This window comes from Scyliorhinus torazame, chromosome 20 (assembly GCF_047496885.1).
Source record: "Scyliorhinus torazame isolate Kashiwa2021f chromosome 20, sScyTor2.1, whole genome shotgun sequence".
Taxonomy (NCBI): Eukaryota; Metazoa; Chordata; class Chondrichthyes; order Carcharhiniformes; family Scyliorhinidae; genus Scyliorhinus; species Scyliorhinus torazame.
The window spans coordinates 93267478-93284657 of NC_092726.1; positions in this window are offsets into that span (position 1 = coordinate 93267478).

Below are 17180 nucleotides of genomic sequence, written 5' to 3' on the forward strand. Positions count from 1 at the left end.
TGTGCTGGGTGTCTGATGGTGGTGTGTTAGATTGTGTACTGTCAGTGGTGTGTGATGGGTTGGGTGTCTGATGGGGGTGTGGTACATTGTGTACTGTCAGTGGTGTGCGGTGTGCTGGGTGTCTGATGGGGGTGTGATACACTGTGTACTGTCAGTGGTGCGCGGTGTGCTGGGTGCCTGATGGGTCTGTGGTATACTGTGTACTGTCAGTGGTGTGCGGTGTGCTGGGTGTCTGATGGGGATGTGGTACATTGTGTACTGTCAGTGGTGTGTGGTGTGCTGGGTGTCTGATGGGGCTGTGGTACATTGTGTACTGTCAGTGGTGTGCGCTGCGCTGGGTGTCTGAAGGGGATGTGGTATATTGTGTACTGTCAGTGGTGTGTGGTGTGCTGGGTGTCTGATGGGGCTGTGGTACATTGTGTACTGTAAGTGGTGTGCGGTGTGCTGGGTGTCTGATGGGGGTGTGGTACATTGTGTACTGTCAGTGGTGTGCGGTGTGCTGGGTGTCTGATGGGGGTGTGGTACATTTTGTCCTGTCAGTGGTGCGTGGTTTGCTGGGTGACTGATGGCGCTGTGGTACATTGTGTACTGTCAGTGGTGTGCGGTGTGCTGGGTGCCTGATGGGGGTGTGGTACATTGTGTACTGTCAGTGGTGTGTGGTGTGCTGGGTGCCTGATGGGGCTGTGGTACATTGTATAATGTCCGTGGTGTGCGGTGTTCTGGGTGTCTGATGGGGGTGTGGTACATTGTGCACTGTCAGTGGTGTCCTGTGTGCTGGGTGTTTGATGGGTCTGTGGTACATTGTGTACTGTCAGTGGTGTGTGGTGTGCTGGGTGCCTGATGGGGGTGTGGTACATTGTGTACTGTCAGTGGTGTGAGGTGTGTTGGGTGTCTGATGGGGCTGTTGTACATTCTGTACTGTCAGTGGTGTGCGGTGTGCTGGGTGTCTGATGGGGGTGTGGTACATTGTGTACTGTCAGTGGTGTGCGGTGTGCTGGGTGTCTGATGGGGCTGTGGTACATTGTGTACTGTCAGTGGTGTGCGGTGTGCTGGGTGTCTGATGGGGCTGTGGTACATTGTGTACTGTCAGTGGTGTGCGGTGTGCCTGGTGTCTGATGGGGGTGTGGTACATTGTATACTGTCAGTGGTGGGCGGTGTGCTGGGTGTCTGATGGGGGTGCGGTACATTGTGTACTGTCAGTGGTGTGTGGTGTGCTGGGTGGCTGATGGGGGTGTGGTACATTGTGTACTGTCAGTGGTGTGCTGTGTGCTGGGTGTCTGATGGGGGTGCGGTACATTGTGTACTGTCAGTGGTGTGCAGTTTGCTGGGTGCCTGATGGGGGTGTGGTACATTGTATACTGTCAGTGGTGTGTGGTGTGCTGGGTGTCTGATGGGGGTGTGGTACATTGTGTACTGTCAGTGGTGTGCGGTGCGCTGGGTGTCTGATGGGGGTGTGGTACCTTGTGTACTGTCAGTGGTGTGCGGTGAGCAGGGTGCATGATGGGGGTGTGGTACATTGTGTACTGTCAGTGGTGTGCGGTGTGCTGGGTGTCTGATGGGGCTGTGTTACATTGCGCACTGTCAGTGGTGTGCGGTGTGCTGGGTGTCTGATGGTGGTGTGTTAGATTGTGTACTGTCAGTGGTGTGTGATGGGTTGGGTGTCTGATGGGGCTGTGGTACATTGTGTACTGTCAGTGGTGTGCGCTGCGCTGGGTGTCTGAAGGGGATGTGGTACATTGTGTACTGCCAGTGGTGTGTTGTGTGCTGGGTGTCTGATGGGGCTGTGGTACATTGTGTACTGTAAGTGGTGTGCGGTGTGCTGGGTACCTGATGGGGTTGTGGTACATTTAGGACTGTCAGTGGTGTGCGGTGTGCTGGGTGTCTGATGGGGGTGTGGTACATTTTGTACTGTCAGTGGTGCGTGGTTTGCTGGGTGACTGATGGGGCTGTGGTACATTGTGTACTGTCAGTGGTGTGCGGTGTGCTGGGTGCCTGATGGGGGTGTGGTACATTGTGTACTGTCAGTGGTGTGTGGTGTGCTGGGTGCCTGATGGGGCTGTGGTACATTGTATAATGTCCGTGGTGTGCGGTGTGCTGGGTGTCTGATGGGGGTGTGGTACATTGTGTACTGTCAGTGGTGTCCTGTGTGCTGGGTGTTTGATGGGGCTGTGTTACATTGTGTGCTGTCAGTGGTGTGTGGTGTGCTGGGTGCCTGATGGGGGTGTGGTACATTGTGTACTGTCAGTGGTGTGTGGTGTGCTGGGTGTCTGATGGGGCTGTGGTACATTCTGTACTGTCAGTGGTGTGCGGTGTGCTGGGTGTCTGATGGGGGTGTGGTACATTGTGTACTGTCAGTGGTGTGCGGTGTGCTGGGTGTCTGATGGGGCTGTGGTACATTGTGTACTGTCAGTGGTGTGCGGTGTGCTGGGTGTCTGATGGGGCTGTGGTACATTGTGTACTGTCAGTGGTGTGCGGTGTGCTGGGTGTCTGATGGGGGTGTGGTACATTGTGTACTGTCAGTGGTGTGCGGTGTGCTGGGTGTCTGATGGGGCTGTGGTACATTGTGTACTGTCAGTGGTGTGTGGTGTGCTGGGTGCCTGATGGGGCTGTGGTACATTGTATAATGTCCGTGGTGTGCGGTGTGCTGGGTGTCTGATGGGGGTGTGGTACATTGTGTACTGTCAGTGGTGTCCTGTGTGCTGGGTGTTTGATGGGGCTGTGTTACATTGTGTACTGTCAGTGGTGTGTGGTGTGCTGGGTGCCTGATGGGGGTGTGGTACATTGTGTACTGTCAGTGGTGTGTGGTGTGCTGGGTGTCTGATGGGGCTGTGGTACATTCTGTACTGTCAGTGGTGTGCGGTGTGCTGGGTGTCTGATGGGGGTGTGGTACATTGTGTACTGTCAGTGGTGTGCGGTATGCTGGGTGTCTGATGGGGCTGTGGTACATTGTGTACTGTCAGTGGTGTGCGGTGTGCTGGGTGTCTGATGGGGCTGTGGTACATTGTGTACTGTCAGTGGTGTGCGGTGTGCTGGGTGTCTGATGGGGGTGTGGTACATTGTGTACTGTCAGTGGTGTGCGGTGTGCTGGGTGTCTGATGGGGCTGTGGTACATTGTGTACTGTCAGTGGTGTGTGGTGTGCTGGGTGTCTGATGTGGCTGTGGTACATTGTGTACTGTCAGTGGTGTGCGGTGTGCTGGGTGTTTGATGGGGGTGTGGTACATTGTGTACTGTCAGTGGTGTGCGGTGTGCTGGGTGTCTGATGGGGGTGCGGTACATTGTGTACTGTCAGTGCTGGGCGGTGTGCTGGATTTCTGATGGGGGTGTGGTACATTGTGTACTGTCAGTGGTGTCCTGTGTGCTGGGTGTCTGATGGGGGTGTGGTACATTGTGTACTGTCAGTGGTGTGCGGTTTGCTGGGTGTCTGATGGGGCTGTGGTACATTGTGTACTGTCACTGGTGTGTGGTGTGCTGGGTGCCTGATGGGGGTGTGGTACATTGTGTACTGTCAGTGGTGTGCTGTGTGCTGGGTGTCTGATGGGGGTGTGGTACATTGTGTACTGTCAGTGGTGTGCGGTGTGCTGGGTGTCTGATGGGGCTGTGGTACATTGTGTACTGTCAGTGGTGTGCGGTGAGCTGTGTGCCTGATGGGTGTGTGGTACATTGTGTACTGTCAGTGGTGTGCGGTGTGCTGGGTGTCTGATGGGGATGTGGTACATTGTGTACTGTCAGTGGTGTGCGGTGTGCTGGGTGTCTGATGGGGGTGTGGTACATTGTGTACTGTCAGTGGTGTGCGGTGTGCTGGGTGTCTGATGGGGCTGTGGTACATTGTGTACTGTCAGTGGTGTGCGGTGTGCCTGGTGTCTGATGGGGGTGTGGTACATTGTATACTGTCAGTGGTGGGCGGTGTGCTGGGTGTCTGATGTGGGTGCGGTACATTGTGTACTGTCAGTGGTGTGTGGTGTGCTGGATGTCTGATGGGGGTGTGGTACATTGTGTACTGTCAGTGGTGTGCTGTGTGCTGGGTGTCTGATGGGGGTGCGGTACATTGTGTACTGTCAGTGGTGTGCAGTTTGCTGGGTGCCTGATGGGGGTGTGGTACATTGTATACTGTCAGTGGTGTGTGGTGTGCTGGGTGTCTGATGGGGGTGTGGTACATTGTGTACTGTCAGTGGTGTGCAGTGCGCTGGGTGTCTGATGGGGGTGTGGTACCTTGTGTACTGTCAGTGGTGTGCGGTGAGCTGGGTGCATGATGGGGGTGTGGTACATTGTGTACTGTCAGTGGTGTGCGGTGTGCTGGGTGTCTGATGGGGCTGTGGTACATTGTGCACTGTCAGTGGTGTATGGTGTGCTGGGTGTCTGATGGTGGTGTGTTAGATTGTGTACTGTCAGTGGTGTGCGGTGTGCTGGGTGCCTGATGGGGGTGTGGTACATTGTGTACTGTCAGTGGTGTGCGGTGTGTTGGGTGTCTGATGGGGGTGTGGTACATTTTGTACTGTCAGTGGTGCGTGGTTTGCTGGGTGACTGATGGGGCTGTGGTACATTGTGTACTGTCAGTGGTGTGCGGTGTGCTGGGTGCCTGATGGGGGTGTGGTACATTGTGTACTGTCAGTGGTGTGTGGTGTGCTGGGTGCCTGATGGGGCTGTGGTACATTGAATAATGTCCGTGGTGTGCGGTGTGCTGGGTGTCTGATGGGGGTGTGGTACATTGTGTACTGTCAGTGGTGTCCTGTGTGCTGGGTGTTTGATGGGGCTGTGGTACATTGTGTACTGTCAGTGGTGTGCGGTGTGCTGGGTGTCTGATGGGGGTGTGGTACATTCTGTACTGTCAGTGGTGTGTGGTGTGCTGGGTGTCTGATGGGGCTGTGGTACATTCTGTACTGTCAGTGGTGTGCGGTGTGCTGGGTGTATGATGGGGGTGTGGTACATTGTGTACTGTCAGTGGTGTGCGGTGTGCTGGGTGTCTGATGGGGCTGTGGTACATTGTGTACTGTCAGTGGTGTGCTGTGTGCTGGGTGTCTGATGGGGCTGTGGTACATTGTGTACTGTCAGTGGTGTGCGGTGTGCTGGGTGTCTGATGGGGGTGTGGTACATTGTGTACTGTCAGTGGTGTGCGGTGTGCTGGGTGTCTGATGGGGCTGTGGTACATTGTGTACTGTCAGTGGTGTGTGGTGTGCTGGGTGCCTGATGGGGCTGTGGTACATTGTATAATGCCCGTGGTGTGCGGTGTGCTGGGTGTCTGATGGGGGTGTGGTACATTGTGTACTGTCAGTGGTGTCCTGTGTGCTGGGTGTTTGATGGGGCTGTGTTACATTGTGTACTGTCAGTGGTGTGTGGTGTGCTGGGTGCCTGATGGGGGTGTGGTACATTGTGTACTGTCAGTGGTGTGTGGTGTGCTGGGTGTCTGATGGGGCTGTGGTACATTCTGTACTGTCAGTGGTGTGCGGTGTGCTGGGTGTCTGATGGGGTGTGGTACATTGTGTACTGTCAGTGGTGTGCGGTGTGCTGGGTGTCTGATGGGGCTGTGGTACATTGTGTACTGTCAGTGGTGTGCGGTGTGCTGGGTGTCTGATGGGGCTGTGGTACATTGTGTACTGTCAGTGGTGTGCGGTGTGCTGGGTGTCTGATGGTGGTGTGGTACATTGTGTACTGTCAGTGGTGTGCGGTGTGCTGGGTGTCTGATGGGGCTGTGGTACATTGTGTACTGTCAGTGGTGTGTGGTGTGCTGGGTGTCTGATGTGGCTGTGGTACATTGTGTACTGTCAGTGGTGTGCGGTGTGCTGGGTGTTTGATGGGGGTGTGGTACATTGTGTACTGTCAGTGGTGTGCGGTGTGCTGGGTGTCTGATGGGGCTGTGGTACATTGTGTACTGTCAGTGGTGTGCGGTGTGCCTGGTGTCTGATGGGGGTGTGGTACATTGTATACTGTCAGTGGTGGGCGGTGTGCTGGGTGTCTGATGGGGGTGCGGTACATTGTGTACTGTCAGTGGTGTGTGGTGTGCTGGGTGGCTGATGGGGGTGTGGTACATTGTGTACTGTCAGTGGTGTGCTGTGTGCTGGGTGTCTGATGGGGGTGCGGTACATTGTGTACTGTCAGTGGTGTGCAGTTTGCTGGGTGCCTGATGGGGGTGTGGTACATTGTATACTGTCAGTGGTGTGTGGTGTGCTGGGTGTCTGATGGGGGTGTGGTACATTGTGTACTGTCAGTGGTGTGCGGTGCGCTGGGTGTCTGATGGGGGTGTGGTACCTTGTGTACTGTCAGTGGTGTGCGGTGAGCAGGGTGCATGATGGGGGTGTGGTACATTGTGTACTGTCAGTGGTGTGCGGTGTGCTGGGTGTCTGATGGGGCTGTGGTACATTGCGCACTGTCAGTGGTGTGCGGTGTGCTGGGTGTCTGATGGTGGTGTGTTAGATTGTGTACTGTCAGTGGTGTGTGATGGGTTGGGTGTCTGATGGGGCTGTGGTACATTGTGTACTGTCAGTGGTGTGCGCTGCGCTGGGTGTCTGAAGGGGATGTGGTACATTGTGTACTGCCAGTGGTGTGTTGTGTGCTGGGTGTCTGATGGGGGTGTGGTACATTGTGTACTGTAAGTGGTGTGCGGTGTGCTGGGTACCTGATGGGGTTGTGGTACATTTAGGACTGTCAGTGGTGTGCGGTGTGCTGGGTGTCTGATGGGGGTGTGGTACATTTTGTACTGTCAGTGGTGCGTGGTTTGCTGGGTGACTGATGGGGCTGTGGTACATTGTGTACTGTCAGTGGTGTGCGGTGTGCTGGGTGCCTGATGGGGGTGTGGTACATTGTGTACTGTCAGTGGTGTGTGGTGTGCTGGGTGCCTGATGGGGCTGTGGTACATTGTATAATGTCCGTGGTGTGCGGTGTGCTGGGTGTCTGATGGGGGTGTGGTACATTGTGTACTGACAGTGGTGTCCTGTGTGCTGGGTGTTTGATGGGGCTGTGTTACATTGTGTGCTGTCAGTGGTGTGTGGTGTGCTGGGTGCCTGATGGGGGTGTGGTACATTGTGTACTGTCAGTGGTGTGTGGTGTGCTGGGTGTCTGATGGGGCTGTGGTACATTCTGTACTGTCAGTGGTGTGCGGTGTGCTGGGTGTCTGATGGGGGTGTGGTACATTGTGTACTGTCAGTGGTGTGCGGTGTGCTGGGTGTCTGATGGGGCTGTGGTACATTGTGTACTGTCAGTGGTGTGCGGTGTGCTGGGTGTCTGATGGGGCTGTGGTACATTGTGTACTGTCAGTGGTGTGCGGTGTGCTGGGTGTCTGATGGGGGTGTGGTACATTGTGTACTGTCAGTGGTGTGCGGTGTGCTGGGTGTCTGATGGGGCTGTGGTACATTGTGTACTGTCAGTGGTGTGTGGTGTGCTGGGTGCCTGATGGGGCTGTGGTACATTGTATAATGTCCGTGGTGTGCGGTGTGCTGGGTGTCTGATGGGGGTGTGGTACATTGTGTACTGTCAGTGGTGTCCTGTGTGCTGGGTGTTTGATGGGGCTGTGTTACATTGTGTACTGTCAGTGGTGTGTGGTGTGCTGGGTGCCTGATGGGGGTGTGGTACATTGTGTACTGTCAGTGGTGTGTGGTGTGCTGGGTGTCTGATGGGGCTGTGGTACATTCTGTACTGTCAGTGGTGTGCGGTGTGCTGGGTGTCTGATGGGGGTGTGGTACATTGTGTACTGTCAGTGGTGTGCGGTATGCTGGGTGTCTGATGGGGCTGTGGTACATTGTGTACTGTCAGTGGTGTGCGGTGTGCTGGGTGTCTGATGGGGCTGTGGTACATTGTGTACTGTCAGTGGTGTGCGGTGTGCTGGGTGTCTGATGGGGGTGTGGTACATTGTGTACTGTCAGTGGTGTGCGGTGTGCTGGGTGTCTGATGGGGCTGTGGTACATTGTGTACTGTCAGTGGTGTGTGGTGTGCTGGGTGTCTGATGTGGCTGTGGTACATTGTGTACTGTCAGTGGTGTGCGGTGTGCTGGGTGTTTGATGGGGGTGTGGTACATTGTGTACTGTCAGTGGTGTGCGGTGTGCTGGGTGTCTGATGGGGGTGCGGTACATTGTGTACTGTCAGTGGTGGGCGGTGTGCTGGGTGTCTGATGGGGGTGTGGTACATTGTGTACTGTCAGTGCTGGGCGGTGTGCTGGATTTCTGATGGGGGTGTGGTACATTGTGTACTGTCAGTGGTGTCCTGTGTGCTGGGTGTCTGATGGGGGTGTGGTACATTGTGTACTGTCAGTGGTGTGCGGTTTGCTGGGTGTCTGATGGGGCTGTGGTACATTGTGTACTGTCACTGGTGTGTGGTGTGCTGGGTGCCTGATGGGGGTGTGGTACATTGTGTACTGTCAGTGGTGTGCTGTGTGCTGGGTGTCTGATGGGGGTGTGGTACATTGTGTACTGTCAGTGGTGTGCGGTGTGCTGGGTGTCTGATGGGGCTGTGGTACATTGTGTACTGTCAGTGGTGTGCGGTGAGCTGTGTGCCTGATGGGTGTGTGGTACATTGTGTACTGTCAGTGGTGTGCGGTGTGCTGGGTGTCTGATGGGGCTGTGGTACATTGTGTACTGTCAGTGGTGTGCGGTGTGCTGGGTGTCTGATGGGGGTGTGGTACATTGTGTACTGTCAGTGGTGTGCGGTGTGCTGGGTGTCTGATGGGGCTGTGGTACATTGTGTACTGTCAGTGGTGTGCGGTGTGCCTGGTGTCTGATGGGGGTGTGGTACATTGTATACTGTCAGTGGTGGGCGGTGTGCTGGGTGTCTGATGTGGGTGCGGTACATTGTGTACTGTCAGTGGTGTGTGGTGTGCTGGATGTCTGATGGGGGTGTGGTACATTGTGTACTGTCAGTGGTGTGCTGTGTGCTGGGTGTCTGATGGGGGTGCGGTACATTGTGTACTGTCAGTGGTGTGCAGTTTGCTGGGTGCCTGATGGGGGTGTGGTACATTGTATACTGTCAGTGGTGTGTGGTGTGCTGGGTGTCTGATGGGGGTGTGGTACATTGTGTACTGTCAGTGGTGTGCGGTGCGCTGGGTGTCTGATGGGGGTGTGGTACCTTGTGTACTGTCAGTGGTGTGCGGTGAGCTGGGTGCATGATGGGGGTGTGGTACATTGTGTACTGTCAGTGGTGTGCGGTGTGCTGGGTGTCTGATGGGGCTGTGGTACATTGTGCACTGTCAGTGGTGTATGGTGTGCTGGGTGTCTGATGGTGGTGTGTTAGATTGTGTACTGTCAGTGGTGTGCGGTGTGCTGGGTGCCTGATGGGGGTGTGGTACATTGTGTACTGTCAGTGGTGTGCGGTGACTGATGGGGCTGTGGTACATTGTGTACTGTCAGTGGTGTGCGGTGTGCTGGGTGCCTGATGGGGGTGTGGTACATTGTGTACTGTCAGTGGTGTGTGGTGTGCTGGGTGCCTGATGGGGCTGTGGTACATTGTATAATGTCCGTGGTGTGCGGTGTGCTGGGTGTCTGATGGGGGTGTGGTACATTGTGTACTGTCAGTGGTGTCCTGTGTGCTGGGTGTTTGATGGGGCTGTGGTACATTGTGTACTGTCAGTGGTGTGCGGTGTGCTGGGTGTCTGATGGGGGTGTGGTACATTCTGTACTGTCAGTGGTGTGTGGTGTGCTGGGTGTCTGATGGGGCTGTGGTACATTCTGTACTGTCAGTGGTGTGCGGTGTGCTGGGTGTATGATGGGGGTGTGGTACATTGTGTACTGTCAGTGGTGTGCGGTGTGCTGGGTGTCTGATGGGGCTGTGGTACATTGTGTACTGTCAGTGGTGTGCTGTGTGCTGGGTGTCTGATGGGGCTGTGGTACATTGTGTACTGTCAGTGGTGTGCGGTGTGCTGGGTGTCTGATGGGGGTGTGGTACATTGTGTACTGTCAGTGGTGTGCGGTGTGCTGGGTGTCTGATGGGGCTGTGGTACATTGTGTACTGTCAGTGGTGTGTGGTGTGCTGGGTGTCTGATGTGGCTGTGGTATATTGTGTACTGTCAGTGGTGTGCGGTGTGCTGGGTGTTTGATGGATGTGTGGTACATTGTGTACTGTCAGTGGTGTGCGGTGTGCTGGGTGTCTGATGGGGCTGTGGTACATTGTGTACTGTCAGTGGTGTGCGGTGTGCTGGGTGTCTGATGGGGGTGTGGTACATTGTGTACTGTCAGTGGTGTGCGGTGTGCTGGGTGTCTGATGGGGCTGTGGTACATTGTGTACTGTCAGTGGTGTGTGGTGTGCTGGGTGCCTGATGGGGCTGTGGTACATTGTATAATGCCCGTGGTGTGCGGTGTGCTGGGTGTCTGATGGGGGTGTGGTACATTGTGTACTGTCAGTGGTGTCCTGTGTGCTGGGTGTTTGATGGGGCTGTGTTACATTGTGTACTGTCAGTGGTGTGTGGTGTGCTGGGTGCCTGATGGGGGTGTGGTACATTGTGTACTGTCAGTGGTGTGTGGTGTGCTGGGTGTCTGATGGGGCTGTGGTACATTCTGTACTGTCAGTGGTGTGCGGTGTGCTGGGTGTCTGATGGGGTGTGGTACATTGTGTACTGTCAGTGGTGTGCGGTGTGCTGGGTGTCTGATGGGGCTGTGGTACATTGTGTACTGTCAGTGGTGTGCGGTGTGCTGGGTGTCTGATGGGGCTGTGGTACATTGTGTACTGTCAGTGGTGTGCGGTGTGCTGGGTGTCTGATGGTGGTGTGGTACATTGTGTACTGTCAGTGGTGTGCGGTGTGCTGGGTGTCTGATGGGGCTGTGGTACATTGTGTACTGTCAGTGGTGTGTGGTGTGCTGGGTGTCTGATGTGGCTGTGGTACATTGTGTACTGTCAGTGGTGTGCGGTGTGCTGGGTGTTTGATGGGGGTGTGGTACATTGTGTACTGTCAGTGGTGTGCGGTGTGCTGGGTGTCTGATGGGGGTGCGGTACATTGTGTACTGTCAGTGGTGGGCGGTGTGCTGGGTGTCTGATGGGGGTGTGGTACATTGTGTACTGTCAGTGCTGGGCGGTGTGCTGGATTTCTGATGGGGGTGTGGTACATTGTGTACTGTCAGTGGTGTCCTGTGTGCTGGGTGTCTGATGGGGGTGTGGTACATTGTGTACTGTCAGTGGTGTGCGGTTTGCTGGGTGTCTGATGGGGCTGTGGTACATTGTGTACTGTCACTGGTGTGTGGTGTGCTGGGTGCCTGATGGGGGTGTGGTACATTGTGTACTGTCAGTGGTGTGCGGTGTGCTGGGTGTCTGATGGGGGTGTGGTACATTGTGTACTGTCAGTGGTGTGCGGTGTGCTGGGTGTCTGATGGGGCTGTGGTACATTGTGTACTGTCAGTGGTGTGCGGTGTGCTGGGTGTTTGATGGGGGTGTGGTACATTGTGTACTGTCAGTGGTGTGCGGTGTGCTGGGTGTCTGATCGGGGTGTGGTACATTGTGTACTGTCAGTGGTGTGCGGTGTGCTGGGTGTCTGATGGGGTTTTGGTACATTGTGTACTGTCAGTGGTGTGCGGTGAGCTGTGTGCCTGATGGGTGTGTGGTACATTGTGTACTGTCAGTGGTGTGCGGTGTGCTGGGTGTCTGATGGGGCTGTGGTACATTGTGTACTGTCAGTGGTGTGCGGTTTGCTGGGTGTCTGATGGGGGTGTGGTACATTGTGTACTGTCAGTGGTGTGCGGTGTGCTGGGTGTCTGATGGGGCTGTGGTACATTGTGTACTGTCAGTGGTGTGCGGTGTGCCTGGTGTCTGATGGGGGTGTGGTACATTGTATACTGTCAGTGGTGGGCGGTGTGCTGGGTGTCTGATGTGGGTGCGGGACATTGTGTACTGTCAGTGGTGTGTGGTGTGCTGGATGTCTGATGGGGGTGTGGTACATTGTGTACTGTCAGTGGTGTGCTGTGTGCTGGGTGTCTGATGGGGGTGCGGTACATTGTGTACTGTCAGTGGTGTGCAGTTTGCTGGGTGCCTGATGGGGGTGTGGTACATTGTATACTGTCAGTGGTGTGTGGTGTGCTGGGTGTCTGATGGGGGTGTGGTACATTGTGTACTGTCAGTGGTGTGCGGTGCGCTGGGTGTCTGATGGGGCTGTGGTACATTGTGTACTGTCAGTGGTGTGTGGTGTGCTGGGTGCCTGATGGGGGTGTGGTACATTGTGTACTGTCAGTGGTGTGCGGTGCGCTGGGTGTCTGATGGGGGTGTGGTACCTTGTGTACTGTCAGTGGTGTGCGGTTTGCTGGGTGTCTGATGGGGCTGTGGTACATTGTGTACTGTCACTGGTGTGTGGTGTGCTGGGTGCCTGATGGGGGTGTGGTACATTGTGTACTGTCAGTGGTGTGCTGTGTGCTGGGTGTCTGATGGGGGTGTGGTACATTGTGTACTGTCAGTGGTGTGCGGTGTGCTGGGTGTCGGATGGGGCTGTGGTACATTGTGTACTGTCAGTGGTGTGCGGTGTGCTGGGTGTTTGATGGGGGTGAGGTACATTGTGTACTGTCAGTGGTGTGCGGTGTGCTGGGAGTCTGATCGGGGTCTGGTACATTGTGTACTGTCAGTGGTGTGCGGTGTGCTGGGTGTCTGATGGGGTTTTGGTACATTGTGTACTGTCAGTGGTGTGCGGTGAGCTGTGTGCCTGATGGGTGTGTGGTACATTTTGTACTGTCAGTGGTGTGCGGTGTGCTGGGTGTCTGATGGGGCTGTGGTACATTGTGTACTGTCAGTGGTGTGCGGTGTGCTGGGTGTCTGATGGGGGTGTGGTACATTGTGTACTGTCAGTGGTGGGCGGTGTGCTGGGTGTCTGATGGGGCTGTGGTACATTGTGTACTGTCAGTGGTGTGCAGTGTGCCTGGTGTCTGATGGGGGTGTGGTACATTGTATACTGTCAGTGGTGGGCGGTGTGCTGGGTGTCTGATGTGGGTGCGGTACATTGTGTACTGTCAGTGGTGTGTGGTGTGCTGGATGTCTGATGGGGGTGTGGTACATTGTGTACTGTCAGTGGTGTGCTGTGTGCTGGGTGTCTGATGGGGGTGCGGTACATTGTGTACTGTCAGTGGTGTGCAGTTTGCTGGGTGCCTGATGGGGGTGTGGTACATTGTATACTGTCAGTGTTGTGTGGTGTGCTGGGTGTCTGATGGGGGTGTGGTACATTGTGTACTGTCAGTGGTGTGCGGTGCGCTGGGTGCATGATGGGGGTGTGGTACATTGTGTACTGTCAGTGGTGTGCGGTGTGCTGGGTGTCTGATGGGGCTGTGGTACATTGTGCACTGTCAGTGGTGTGCGGTGTGCTGGGTGTCTGATGGTGGTGTGTTAGATTGTGTACTGTCAGTGGTGTGCGGTGTGCTGGGTACCTGATGGGGTTGTGGTACATTTTGGACTGTCAGTGGTGTGCGGTGTGCTGGGTGCCTGAGGGGGTGTGGTACATTGTGTATTGTCAGTGGTGTGTGGTGAGCTGGGTGCCTGATGGGGCTGTGGTACATTGCGTACTGTCAGTGGTGTGCATTGTGCTGGGTGCCTGATGGGGCTGTGGTACATTGTGTACTGTCAGTGGTGTGTGGTGAGCTGGGTGCCTGATGGGGGTGTGGTACATTGTGTACTGTCAGTGGTGTGGGGTGTACTGGGTGCCTGATGGGGGTGTGGTACATTGTGTACTGTCAGTGGTGTGCGGTGTGCTGGGTGTCTGATGGGGGTGTGGTACATTGTGTACTGTCAGTGGTGTGCTGTGGGCTGGATGCCTGATGTGGGTGAGGTACATTGTGTACTGTCAGTGGTGTGCATTGTGCTGGGTGCCTGATGGGGCTGTGGTACATTGTGTACTGTCAGTGGTGTGTGGTGAGCTGGGTGCCTGATGGGGGTGTGGTACATTGTGTACTGTCAGTGGTGTGTGGTGTGCTGGGTGTCTGATGGGGGTGTGGTACATTGTGTACTGTCAGCGGTGTGCGGTGTGCTGGGTGCCTGATGGGGGTGTAGTACATTGTGTACTGTCAGTGGTGTGTGGTGCGCTGGGTATCTGATGTGGGTGAGGAAAATTGTGTACTGTCAGTGGTGTGCGGTGAGCTGGGTGCCTGATGGGGGTGTGGTACATTGTGTACTGTCAGTGGAGTGTGGTGTGCTGAGTAACTGAAGGGGCTGTGGTACATTGTGTACTGTCAGTGGTGTGCGGTGTGCTGAGTGTCTGATGTGGGTGTGGTACATTGTGTACTGTCAGTGGTGTGCGGTGTGCTGGGTGCCTGATGGGGCTGTGGTACATTGTGGACTGTCAGTGGTGTGCGGTGTGCTGGGAGCCTGATGGGGCTGTGGTACATTGTGTACTGCCAGTGGTGTGCGGTGTGCTGGGTGTCTGATGAGGGTGTGGTACATTGTGTACTGTCAGTGGTGTGTGGTGTGCTGGGTGCCTAATGGGGCTGTGGTACATTGTGTACTGTCAGTGGTGTGCGGTGTGCTGGGTGTCTGATGGAGGTGTGGTACATTGTTTACTGTCAGTGGTGTGCGGTGATCTTGGTGTCTGATGGGGTGTGGTACATTGTGTACTGTTAGTGGTGTGAAGTGTGCTGGGTGTCTGATGGGGCTGTGGTACATTGTGTACTGTCAGTGGTGTGCGGTGTGCTGGGTGTCTGATGGGGCTGTGGTACATTGTGTACTGTCAGTGGTGTGCGGTGTGCTGGGTGTCTGATGGGGCTGTGGTACATTGTGTACTGTCAGTGGTGTGCGGTGTGCTGGGTGTCTGATGGGGCTGTGGTACATTGTGTACTGTCAGTGGTGTGTGCTGTGCTGGGTGTCTGATGGGGGTGCGGTACATTGTGTACTGTCAGTGGTGTGCGGTGTGCTGTGTGTCTGATGGGGGTGTGGTACATTGTGTACTGTCAGTGGTGTGCGGTGTGCTGGGTGTCTGATGGGGGTGTGGTACATTGTGTACTGTCAGTGGTGTGCGGTGTGCTGGGTGTCTGATGGGGGTGTGGTACATTGTGTACTGTCAGTGGTGTGTGGTGTGCTGGGTGTCTGATCTGACTGTGGTACATTGTGTACTGTCAGTGGTGGGCGGTGTGCCTGGTGTCTGATGGGGGTGTGGTACATTGTATACTGTCAGTGGTGGGCGGTGTGCTGGGTGTCTGATGGGGGTGCGGTACATTGTGTACTGTCAGTGGTGTGTGGTGTGCTGGGTGTCTGATGGGGGTGTGGTACATTGTGTACTGTCAGTGGTGTGCTGTGTGCTGGGTGTCTGATGGGGGTGCGGTACATTGTGTACTGTCAGTGGTGTGCAGTTTGCTGGGTGCCTGATGGGGGTGTGGTACATTGTATACTGTCAGTGGTGTGTGGTGTGCTGGGTGTCTGATGGGGGTGTGGTACATTGTGTACTGTCAGTGGTGTGCGGTGTGCTGGGTGTCTGATGGGGGTGTGGTACCTTGTGTACTGTCAGTGGTGTGCGGTGAGCTGGGTGTCTGATGGGGGTGTGGTACATTGTGTACTGTTAGTGGTGTGCGGTGTGCTGGGTGTCTGATGGGGGTGTGGTACATTGTGTACTGTCAGTGGTGTGTGGTGTGCTGGGTGTCTGATGGGGGTGTGGTACATTGTGTACTGTTAGTGGTGTGCGGTGTGCTGGGTGTCTGATGGGGGTGTGGTACATTGTGTACTGTTAGTGGTGTGCGGTGTGCTGGGTGTCTGATGGGGGTGTGGTACATTGTGTACTGTCAGTGCTGTGCGGTGTGCTGGGTGTCTGATGGGGGTGTGGTACATTGTGTACTGTCAGTGGTGTGCGGTCTGCTGGCTGTCTGATCTGACTGTGGTACATTGTGTACTGTCAGTGGTGGGCGGTGTGCCTGGTGTCTGATGGGGGTGTGGTACATTGTATACTGTCAGTGGTGGGCGGTGTGCTGGGTGTCTGATGGGGGTGCGGTACATTGTGTACTGTCAGTGGTGTGTGGTGTGCTGGGTGTCTGATGGGGGTGTGGTACATTGTGTACTGTCAGTGGTGTGCTGTGTGCTGGGTGTCTGATGGGGGTGCGGTACATTGTGTACTGTCAGTGGTGTGCAGTTTGCTGGGTGCCTGATGGGGGTGTGGTACATTGTATACTGTCAGTGGTGTGTGGTGTGCTGGGTGTCTGATGGGGGTGTGGTACATTGTGTACTGTCAGTGGTGTGCGGTGTGCTGGGTGTCTGATGGGGGTGTGGTACCTTGTGTACTGTCAGTGGTGTGCGGTGAGCTGGGTGCATGATGGGGGTGTGGTACATTGTGTACTGTCAGTGGTGTGCGGTGTGCTGGGTGTCTGATGGGGCTGTGGTACATTGTGTACTGTCAGTGGTGTGCGCTGCGCTGGGTGTCTGAAGGGGATGTGGTACATTGTGTACTGTCAGTGGTGTGTGGTGTGCTGGGTGTCTGATGGGGCTGTGGTACATTGTGTACTGTCAGTGGTGTGGGGTGTGCTGGGTGCCTGATGGGGGTGTGGTACATTGTGCACTGTCAGTGGTGTATGGTGTGCTGGGTGTCTGATGGTGGTGTGTTAGATTGTGTACTGTCAGTGGTGTGTGATGGGTTGGGTGTCTGATGGGGGTGTGGTACATTGTGTACTGTCAGTGGTGTGCGGTGTGCTGGGTGTCTGATGGGGGTGTGATACATTGTGTACTGTCAGTGGTGCGCGGTGTGCTGGGTGCCTGATGGGGCTGTGGTATACTGTGTACTGTCAGTGGTGTGCGGTGTGCTGGGTGTCTGATGGGGCTGTGGTACATTGTGTACTGTCAGTGGTGTGCGCTGCGCTGGGTGTCTGAAGGGGATGTGGTACATTGTGTACTGTCAGTGGTGTGTGGTGTGCTGGGTGTCTGATGGGGCTGTGGTACATTGTGTACTGTCAGTGGTGTGCGGTGTGCTGGGTGTCCGATGGAGCTGTGGTACATTGTGTACTGTCAGTGGTGTGCGCTGCGCTGGGTGTCTGAAGGGGATGTGGTACATTGTGTACTGTCAGTGGTGTGTGGTGTGCTGGGTGTCTGATGGGGCTGTGGTACATTGTGTACTGTCAGTGGTGTGCGGTGTGCTGGGTACCTGATGGGGTTGTGGTACATTTTGGACTGTCAGTGGTGTGCGGTGTGCTGGCTGTCTGATGGGGCTGTGGTACATTGTGTACTGTCAGTGGTGTGCGCTGCGCTGGGTGTCTGAAGGGGATGTGGTACATTGTGTACTGTCAGTGGTGTGTGGTGTGCTGGGTGTCTGATGGGGCTGTGGTACATT